Below are 12,013 nucleotides of genomic sequence, written 5' to 3' on the forward strand. Positions count from 1 at the left end.
TAGTGTCTACAATTTTGAAACTCTACTATACCGGCTGTAATAAATATTATTTGTCGCCGGTAAATGAAGAAAAGATAAATAGTCACTTTGTTTATATAAAAATCATTATCTATCCAGTCGTAGGTTAGCAGCTAATGATAAAAACAATTTACGATAAAAAATCTCATCCTATATCACCATCCAATGTTTACTGTACTAAAATGTCTAATCCAAAAGTCTACAATTTCGCAAGCCGCCGGTGCTTTTGGTTATTTGTCTAAAGGCAATCTATGTTTATTTACTTAAACTTTAAATTTCCGGAGATACGTAGATTTTTGCATAATGATATGGTTACGTTTACCACCGTATTTATTCAGCTTACCGAGCGCACCGACCCCAAACGAACCTCTAGGTCCATATCCGCCACACGATCATACGAAGGGAGGGATAACGAGATATTAGAACATGTTTGTGTAAAATACTAAAGGTGGAAAATTTTTATAGTTTTAGTGTCTTTGTGTAGCTTAATTTGGAATTTACGGTTTCTTTATAACCATATAAATTTATAAATATTTAAATTTATAAATATAGTAAAAAGAAGATATAACTAATTCTTTTTTTTTATTGATATATTTGAGTTATAAAAAATTATCTAAAAGAATTAGTTAAAACATCAAAACGTTTTCGGTCTTATTAGACTATCGTCAATAAGTCTTAATCAATTTATTTCTTCTTCTTCGTCTTTCTCAGCGTTTCCCGTATCAGGAATCGCTGTTATTTACTCTTCTTTGCAATCATTTCTGCTCATCGTGTCTTCTCCATTTAAAAATCTTTCTATCTCAAGTCCTGTACCACAGAGTCCCTTCATCTTGCCCTCACTTTTCTTCTAACTCTCTTTCTCGTAACTTCTAGCAGCTCTATCGTTCGTCGCACATAGTTTTCATTTCAACGTCTGACATGATCAAACCATTGCAGTCTTTCTTCTTGAATTTTTTTTTAGACTGTATTTACCCCGGCTCTTTCCATATTCACGCCGTTCCTGATCCAGTCCCTTCTAGTCTTACCCAACATATACCGTAACATTTTCATTTCAGCTACATCCATCTTCTTTTTCTGAATCTTCTTGACAGGCTTGAAACATTTGCAAATATCAAAAATCAAGACTCTTTTACCAGATGATGATCTGATAACACCGAAAACGTTTTGATGTTTCAACTAATCTTTTTGGATAATTTTTTATAATTTAAATATACTTACCAACTTTTTTAAAATCTAGTAAGTACACTGCCAAACACTAGAAATTTTCTCTTGTTAATTTTTTTATGAATTTTTTGATATCGATTTATATTCTAGACTATATTTCGTACTTAGGAAAATTATAGTAATTTAAAAAAAGAAGGTGATCAACGATAATAACTTAGCAGAAATAAGTAGATAGAAAAACATTACAGTGGTGGTATTACTGATGGTTGAAGAAGAAGATACTGCATTAAAGATGATGTTATTTATATTAATAAGAATATGGATAGTAATAAATAGAACTACAGATAAGAATGTTAAATTTATAATAAAAACCAATTTCAATAATAAGAACAAAGCTGGTTCCAACAATAGTAGCAATGATGAACGCGATAATAATGATAATAATGTTAATTCTGATGTTAACGGTATTTTTTCGAATAATGATAAGGAATATTGCAAGGTCAGTAATAAGAAAGAAAAAATATAATAGTAAAAACAAAAAGGAATTGACAAGAATAATACTATCCATAAAGACATGACTATATAACTTCAGTGGGCCTACAGCCCAAATTGGGCCCTAACCTCCTCCAGCATTCTCCTCCAACTATTTCTTTCTTCGGCTGCTTTTCTCCAGTTATCTAACTTCAACATCTCTCTATCAATGGTGATCACTTCCTCCGCCTAAACATCTCTTCCTTGGTCTTCCTACTGGTCCAAACACCACGATAGTTCCACTAATCGTTCTGTTAGGTGTTCTGTTATTATTGATTCTTATAACGTGAACTGATTCGCTCAGTTATATATTGGTCCCAATATCCTTAATATACGTTTTTAAAGGTATTGATAGGATTTATTGTTTTTTTGGCTTAATCCATGTTTCTGCGCCATATGTGGCTATTGGTCGTATGACGGTTTTATAAACTTTTAATTTTACTTCCCTATGGATGTCTTTGAATACAAATGCCTGCGATAAAGCAAAGTACGCGCTGTTAGCTAGCATGAATGTGCCTGATTCGCCTATCAGGTTTACATCGTTCGCATACACCATAATCTGTTTACTTTTGAGTTTACAAAAATTCTTCTTATAACATATTCGTTATAAATTGTAGAAAAGGATGAAGTCAATAGCCCTTTAGTTATATGGAAGTGATCTGTCAGTTGGTTTTGGGCTTATACATGTTTTTCCATTGGAATCATAGTAGCTTGAACTCACTTTACCAATTTCCTTGTCCAAACATGGTTCTGGTTATATTTAATGTCCCTATGTTATAGAAACATGGAATATAACTTCTACAAAAAAATTGGCAGCTTGGTTGTCGGTTCCCGAGGACTTATTTTATTGCACAAAGATTTGGTAGCCGTTGCTAGCTCTATTTTGGAAGGGGCTTCGTAAGATATATGCAAATCTGTAGCATTCTAGCATCTACTGGAATTGCTCTTTCCATCTCTCTTCTTGGTCATCTGTTGTTGTAAGTAATTCTCCTTTCTTGAACCTCACAATGTTTGAACTGTTGGGCCAATTTTTTGTTAGTCCTCTAGTAATTTGATATAGATCTCTAGTCATCTTGTGCTGCTGTTTCTACTTGTTTTGCCATTATTTCAGACCATCTTTTATGTCTCTTTTTGTACTCCTTTTAATAACTTAAGTTATCACTTTTCTTTCGTTGATAAGATTCCAAATTTCATCTAATATCCATTCTCTTCTCTGTTTCTTTTTTATTCAATGTTTTCTCAGCTATCTCTGTCAAAACATCTGTGAAAGCTTTCCAGCTATTCATGATCTTGTTTCAAGTTGAATGTTTGATTTTTAGCGAAGACCGGTAAATTATATGGTTATTAGATCCAACTGTATCATCGAGTGTTACGAAAAAGATTTTTTATTTGCTAATACATATCTCTTTTCTACTTAGGAAGTTTGCTCTTTCAATCAGAAGTAGCCAAAAACCATTTTTATCAGCTTACAGCATTTTTATTTTATACAACGGTATATTATTACCGTTATTATTTATGTATATTATTTTATACAACTATAAAATAAAATAATAATAACATTATTATTTTATTTTATAGTTGTTATAAAATAACTATATAAAAATATCTACTGTTACGACTCGAACATTTTCACAATAGCTGAAGGTCACAGATAAGTGTTTCAACATTTGTTTAAAAGATCCATTCCAAACTACTGTTAACTTGAAACAAATAATTAATTGTTTGCAAAAATTAACATTTAATTACATTCTTGATATTTATACCGTTGCATTTCTATACTTTTTTCTTTTCCACACAGACAGTCGTCTTGTGCGATCTGTATAATGAAGAGCGTTTTCTTCACCGATTTATTTTTCCTATAATATTTGCCTGCGTTATACATTTATTTCATAGCTAAGCGCTTATCTTAGTAATGTTAGTAAAGTCACAGATTAACAGAACACAGGTCTGTTAATCTGTGGTAAAGTGGATGATAGTGACAGTAGCATCAACATGTCATGGTGTCAGTCCAGTCACTCAAGTCAAACGCTATTCTCGAACCGAAAAAAAAATTATTCAAGTACCACAACCTTATCTCATTTCTGAATATAATCGGTTTATGGGAGGCACTGACTTCATGGACCAGCAGATATATAGTGGTAGATAAAAAGTGGTGGTGTTCAATTTTTACTTGGCTACTAGATGCTGCTATAGTCAATGCTTGGTGTATGTCCAAGAAGTGTAAACATTAAACACAGCTTACCCAACTAGAACTCAGACGAGAGATTGCTCAAGCCTATCTGATAAAATATAAAATATAGCATATCTTCAAAAGGTGCTGGAAGGCCTGCAACTGCTAAATCAAGTTTATTTTTCAATAGGGTTTCAGATAACTTAAGATATGACAGAATAGACCATGTTTTTAACAAACGTTCCCAATAATAAGAGGATAATAAAAGTGTGATGTGCGATTATGCCTAGAATTTAACATAATGTTGCACAGCTCACAGCTATAATTTCCTTGTCCAAATGTTCAATAATTTTTTGTATATCATAGCCGGCTAGCGTTACCAAAACGTAACGGCATTTTTTGAAAAAGTACATATATTTTGAGAAAAATATTTCTAGCAATATGTTGAATAAAGTCTTTTGACCAATATCTCTGATGTTTCTTTTACTTTTTTTGCAAGAAATAATTCCGCTGTTGCATGGTTAATTAACCCTTTTAATAAAAAAGGTCGCATATCACTGAAGTAGCGGAAAATTAGTATTCAAATAAATTATTCTTCACGAACCAGAATCTACAGATATTAAAAATTATCGCCAATTTTAGACCATTGCAAATATGTTTATTTTTCTCTTGTTCTTCCCTTATATCAATATTTACTGATGGAATTTAACGTATGTAAATTATTTTACGGTTCGACAGTTCTTCATGAGCTGTCAACCAACCGTTTTCTAGTATTAAATAATATGTTACAAGGAAATAAGGTTGGTAGAGTTTGTTTTAAAAACGAATTTCGGTATTTTAATAAGAAAACTTGTGTTTTCAGCGAAATTTCCCTATTGCGTCATTCTCTAGGAATTCTCAGTGTTGTAAATAATAGATATTTTTCTGAAAATTGCGAGAATCTATGAACGTGGTGAGTAATCTCTTTGTAATCCAATTTGTTTTGTTTATTTCTCTATTGAAAAGTTGATTTTGTTATAAATGCTAGAGATGAGCTCAAGAATCAATCGTTGAATTAGAAAGGAACAGTGTTATGTTTTTTAGATTATATTAACCCGAGACTTGAGAAAATTAGAAAACCTTTTTAACATCTTCCTTTTGGATAGTAATATACCCGACAAATGGCATAATGCTGAGGTAATTCTATTGAACAAAAAAGGAGATCCCCATGAATTAGAAAACTAGAGACTTATAAGTCTTCTTAATCACCTATACAAACTCCTTGCAAGAATAGTAACGAATCTTATTGAGAAAAAACTTGATTTTTACCAGACAATAGAGCAAGCGGGATTTCGTACCGGATTTGGAACAAATGATTACCTACAGAGCATTAAGACGGTAATAAAGAAGACTATCGAATACAATCGACCACTGGTTCTGGTTTTTGTAGATTTCTATAAAGCCTATGACACGCCTATATATATATATATATATATATATATATATATATATATATATATATATATATATAAAATATGCGAATGCATCTTTCATAGATTTCGAGGAGGTATTTGACAAAGTACCTCACTGGGAGTAATCGTTATTCTAAAAACATCAGGACTTGATGGTAATGATATAAGACCAATCTTAAACTATCTATAACAAAAAGTAACAAAGCGATTCGTAAATAAACTGTCCGAGATCTTCACAGTCGGAAAAGGCGTTCGACATGGTTTCATACTGTCACCAGCATTATTTAAATATACTCTGAAAACACCTTTGAAAAAGCTTTGGACGAATCAGAAGATGATATTACAATAAATAAATGACAGACTTATAAACAATATTAGATATGCAGACGATCGTATTGCTGCCACAGGGGCCTCAAGGGATAATGGATAATGTTTTAGAAGCATGTTACAAATACGCCCTACAACTAAATTATAAGAAGACAAAAATAATGATCATTAGTAAGAACACCAACATAAACGCCCAAATTATCAATAATATCTGGGCTGCAATATTAAGGATAGATGGGACCATAGCTACGAAATAAAAAAATCGTATTGAAAAAACCAGTGTTTTAACTCTCTTAAGTAGTTGAATCTACAAGGCAAGATTAAGGGCAAGAGAGGCCCTGGACGCAGACGTACATCCTAGCTGGCCAATCTTTGGAAATGGACTGGTCTAACGTCAATTGACCTATTTAGAACTGCTGTGAATAGAAAAAGATGGTTCAATGTGGTTGCCAACACCATTAAAAGATAAGCACCCTTAGAAGAAAAAGTAAATTTGCCTGATGGTATAAACACTTTTATTATATACATAATTAACGAAATTTAATGACGTACGATGGTCTAAAATTGAGGTGTACAGTTTATTGAAAGAATTTGTTCCATAGCAACAGAAGAAAACGATATCTAAAACATTTGATAACCATATCAAAACAAAACAATGTTAATTTGTCAGGATAGATTACGTTCGTAATCCCTAGAAGATAAGGTAACTAACCAACTATGACTAAAACATCTAATCTAATGCTACATAGAATCTCACATCTCTAGTATCAGACTTTGTGGTGCGTTCTACAAACTACTTTGATTTGTTTGTTCTTTCTCAATTGTAGGATACGCGAAATGGCGCAAGTGTAAATAATCGTTTTTACCAGTAAAATCAATAAGCGAAACACTGGTAATTTATATTAGTTTCTAGGAAGCAAACAGAAGCGTATTTAAATACTTGTCAATCTTATTAGGACTAAAAATTGTTTATATTTTAAGAATGACAAGTATATTGTTCGCAAGCATTATTTGTCTGTGGCATTTTTGTTTGTTTAAAACAACTTTCATAAAAAAAGATGATACAGTAGTCGGTATTGACGGCATTGTCGGTATACAATTGACTTGGAAGATTTAATTTTTTGGATATATGTATTTTGATTTGAATGGTAAAAAGCGCATCCAGTAGATTCATCAAATTTGGATCCATCTGTATAAATACAATCTGACTCGGACCATCTTTTTAGAATTGTTTGGTTAATAAACCCATTTATATTAAATGTATTTAGGTACATGTGATTCAATATTTAGATAATAGTAAGGGATATGTAATTCTAATAGATTATAATCACAATTATAGGAGGGAAGGACGTCAGTTCTATAAAACTCGTTATTAAATTGAATTAGGTGCTGATAACTGTTTGTCATTTTTGGATGCTTTTTACGTCGCCAAAAGAAACTGTCTTCTTCTTCTTTTTCTTCGCGCGACTAGGATTACTGATTACTCCTGTTTGTCTGCCTCTTATTCTGTTTCAGTCGTTGTTGACTGTACATTATCTTTCCACCTTTTTGGCGGCCTTCCAACGGATCTTCTGCTGTACGGCTTGTTGTTTTTACAGATGTTCGCTAATCTATCTGGTCCCATTCGGTTTACATATTCGTTGCAGTTTTTTTTTCGTGTTTTTATTCACCTGTTAATATTTTGAATTTTGCATTGTTCGCGTATACTTCTGTTGGTTTGTCTGTCTCTTAATCATATGCCCGCTATTGATCTTAATACTTTCATTTCGATATTGTTGATTTGTTGTTTCGTCTTTCTTGTATCGGTCCTTGTCTCCGCTGCATATGCTAGGATTGGTCTTACTGTTGTCTTGTATACTTTCATTTTGCTTTCCGTGGTCAGATATTTGTTTCTCCGTATGGTTTCTCGGAGGCAACCACTTACTCTTGCCGCTTTTGATGCTTGCCTTGTGGTCTCTGTTCTTATATCCCTGTCACTAGTGATCTCTGCCCCTAGGTAATTGAATTTCATTACTTATTCTACAATTTTGCCGTCTATTTCTAGTTTGCATCTACGCGGCTCTCTGCTGATCACTATACATTTAGTTTTTTCTACTGATCTTCTCATATTAAGTTTGTTTGCTGTGATATTGAAGGTGTGGAGTTGCCTTTGTAGGTCATCTTTGTTATCAGCAATTAGTACTGCATCATCGGCATAGCATAGTATCGTGATTTTATGCGCTCCCATGTGGTATCCGTGTCGTTTTCTTACTTCACGAATTATTTGATTCATCACCATATTGAATAACAATGGGCTGAGCGAGTCTCCTTGGCGGATTCCTTCTTTTAGTTCTATGCATTCTGTTTCCCCTGTTGGCATTATAACTCTGGTCTTGTTGTTCTTCAATTAATTTCATTAATTGTCCTTATTATCTGATGATCTATTTGTTCAGCTTGTAATAAATTTAAGATGTCATTTCGCTTCACCCTGTCAAAAGCACTTTTTAAATCTACAAAGCACATGTATGCTGGTTTTCCATCATACATGTGCTCAATGACTTCTCTATTATTTGTCTGATAATAAAAATTGCGTCTATTGTGCTGCGGTTCTTCCGGAAGCCTTGTTGTTCATGTGCTATGTTCGCTTTTTCCTCGATTTTATCTTTTATGACTGCCGTTAACAATTTTAATGTACTATTTATCAGACTAATGCCTCTATAATTAACAGGATTTCTCGAGTCTCCCATTTTAAGTATTGGTAGCAGGAGACTTTTCTTCCATTCCGCTAGTACTACTCCGGTATTTATTATATCGACGAATAATTTTAGGAGCCATTAGCGTAGTGTTGTTTCTCCATATTTTAGCAGTTCATTGTTTATCCTACCAGGATCAGGTGCTTTTCTGTTTTTTAATTTTTTTATTCGTTCTTGTAGCTCTTCTTCTGATATTCTCTCTTCTCTCTTCTTGAGAAGAGAGAAGAGAGAAGAGATTGAGTCTCTCTTCTTCTCCTTCTCCACATAATTTCGTGAAATGCTTAGTTCATTGTTCCTTCGTAATGTTATCTATGCGTACAAATTCATTAATTTCTGTTTTTTGTCTCATTATCTTCCACACCTTTTTCTGGGATCCATAGAGGTCGTATTCCATATCTTTGGTAAATTTCTCCCAGTGTTCTTTTTTGATGTTATCTGGTGTTTTGTATTCCCGTTTATTTCTGTTAGCTTTTCTTTTACCTAAAGCTTCTTCTGCTGCTTGTAGGATATATTTTTTTATAATTTTCCAGGTTTCTTCTATATTCTTTTTAGTCTCTAGGTTATGGCTGTTTAGCTTTTCTGTTAGTTTGTTTCTATGCAAGTTTTGTGTCCCTTCTTCTTCTAAGCTTTCTATTTTTAACTTTTCTTCTAATTTTGTATTTCGCTTGCCTTGTGTGGTGATTGCTATATTTATTTTTCCTAGTACCAGGCCATGGTCGGATCCTACATTGGCGGAAGATAGAGTGCGCACATCTATTATATTCTTGGGGTGTATTTGTCTGTTTGTTATAATGTAGTCAATCATAGAGTTACGTCCTCTTGTATCTGACCAGGTGACCTTATGTTGTATTGGTTGGTCAAAGTATGTGTTGTTAATTCGGAGGTTATTCATTTAACAAAGTTCTAGAAGTCCTACTCCCTTGTCGTTGAGCATTTCTTCATTAAATCTTTGTGTAAATCCAGCCACAGGTATGTTGCCTACTCTGGCGTTTAGGTCGCCGAGAATTATTGTTTTACTACCGGCTATTGTGGTGTCCAGTAGATCTTGGAGCTGTCCATAAAAAGCATCTTTGTCTTCCTTGTTTTTGCTGTTATCCGGTGCATATACGGGGATAATATTAAGTATCGTCTGGTGAAGTTTAAGGCAAACCAGCATCATGTGTTCGTTGATGTATCTTATTTCTTGAATATTGTTACTATATTTATTGTGCATTAAGAGGCCTAGTCATGCCTGAGCTCGTTTGCTTTTATCTACTCCGCTGTACAGGAATATAAATTTGTTTCTATTGGCACTTCCTTTCCCTTTCTTTTTTGTTTCGTTCAGGGCACATATATCAATTTTATGGAGCTCCAATTCCTGCACAATTTCGTTTTTCCGTTTGTTCCACGATGCGATGTTCCAAGTTCCAATTCGTAGATTATTTGGTCTTTTTGTCCTTTTTTTGCATGGTTCGTCATATGTCTATCCGTCCAATTCCGATGCTTCTGTTCGGTTCTCTGAGCATTGATTTTTTACAGTAGGTAGGCTGCTAACCTTGCTCACCAACCCTCTTTTCGGATTACCATTTTTCCCTTCCTCGTCAGCCCTGACCCTGCCTTCCATTGGGGTTGGTTACCCAATCTCCAGCAAGGTTGCTCAGGTTTTCCAGGGTTCACCCGTGCAGCCCAAGCCGCACTTCGTGGAGGTGAGGATAGCGATTGAGTAGGAGAGGCTAGAGAATGCTAACTGAAAACAGCATCTTATATTGCGCTTCACTACTCCTTTGAACCCCAAAAGGAACTATCTGTCTTGAAAATGAGTTCCTGTATTTTGTCAGATCTTTTTTGTGCTAGGAATTTTGACATAAAAACATCATACAAAAATTATCGTCTAAGATTTGCAAATGAGGCTCTATTGCTTCGATTTCTAAAATATTTGTTGGTGTGCTTTTTAAACATCCAAAACACAGTCGTAAACACTAATTTTTATTTTTTCCAATAAGATTTTTTCAATAAGAAAGAAAACTTTTATTTCCATATAAGATACATCCATAGTCTATCATTGAACGTATTTACGCTCTGTAGAAGATTAGTGATATATTCTTTGGGTCTTTGTATGAGTAAAAGCTCTTAGTACATTTATTGCGTTTTCACATTTTTTTGACAAATAATATATATGTTCTTTCCAAGAGAGCTTCTAATTTAAAAATATGCCAAGGTATTTAACGGATGTTTTATATGGAAATGTCAATGGTCCTATATTAATTTGGTTTGGTGGCTGATATCGTCTTCTTGGAAATGAACACATGACTGATTTTTCTTGAGAGATGCAGAATCCATTTCTTTGCGACCATTCGATAATTTTTTCCGTGGCGTTTTCTAATGCATCGATGAAAGCTTCGATCGATTTATTTTCTATATAAATGCAAAAGTCGTCTGCGTATTGAAGTAATCTGGTTTCTTCAGTAATTGAACTGGTAACATCCGCAGTGTATAACATAAATAATAATGGACTTAGGATGCTTCCTTGTGGCAATCCAACTGATATTGTTTTGGGAATACCTATAATTCCATTTATTTTTAGATACAATTTTCTATCTCGGTACAATTTCATTAGGTTCGCAATAACACCTTCTGGAATTCCTATGGCATATAATTTATCTGTTAGTACTAGATTAACTACATCATAAGCTCCCTTAATGTCTAAAAATAAGCAGGAGACTGAATTGTTTCGGGTAAATGCTAATTGTACATCAGTAACCAATGATGCTGTAACTGCTTGAGTCGAGCGTCTTCTGAATGCATACTGGACTTTTGGTAATAACTGATTTTTTTCCAGCCAGTGTTCTAACCTATTTTTATAATTACTTTATTTAATTCTAAATATATTATTTAAATTTTAAAAATATTTTTTAACATAACTTGTTATTTTTAAACATCTTATTTAGTTTATATTATAATTAAATTTACTATCCAATGATATTTATTTGTATGTATTTTCATAATTTCATATAAATTTAAATACAATGTTGGATTTTTGCAATTATCAGTTCGAATATTGTATTAAAGTACGATAAAAGAGTTATTAGTAAAACATTTTCATATTTTATACAGTCACAGCCGAAGAATCCATTTGTGTACAAAACAAGAGATGGCCGTTAGGTATACAAAATGCCAAAACTGATTATAATTTGTTATTTTGATTTTTGAAATGTTTCATAATTTTTTGTACAGGAAACGTAAAAAAGATCTTACTAACAAATGCGATAAAGCATGAAATATACACTTACAAAAACTGCTGCTGAATAGAAATTTGATTGAAAATATTATGAAATTGTAAAGGGAATAGTAAAAAGAAAAAACAGCAATTTTGTTGATTAATATAAAGCTTCACGCTAGTCTACAATACCGTCTACTGAACCCTTTTTTTAAGTTTTAATTTTTCTCTAATAAAGTCCATATAGCAATAGAAATAATTTATTATAATAATCATCGTACGTATACATTGTTTGAATAAGAAATCCAATAATCGTTCATTGTCTGCACTGTTAAAAAACACGCACTGTTCTATTTCTGTGCAAAAATTTTCGTTTTGTTTGATCTTCTGAGTGGTTGAAATATCTATTTCATATTTGCTCAAG

At 33.0% G+C, this 12,013-nt stretch overlaps 1 protein-coding gene across 2 annotated transcripts in view; it reads left to right on the forward strand.

Annotated features, from left to right (window-relative positions):
- LOC140445513 (ATP-binding cassette sub-family C member 4-like) overlaps positions 1 to 12,013 on the forward strand; it is a 390,598-nt gene that overhangs the window by 62,999 nt on the left and 315,586 nt on the right. The gene's annotated exons all lie outside the window — the stretch shown is intronic.

This window comes from Diabrotica undecimpunctata, chromosome 7 (assembly GCF_040954645.1).
Source record: "Diabrotica undecimpunctata isolate CICGRU chromosome 7, icDiaUnde3, whole genome shotgun sequence".
NCBI lineage: Eukaryota > Metazoa > Arthropoda > Insecta > Coleoptera > Chrysomelidae > Diabrotica > Diabrotica undecimpunctata.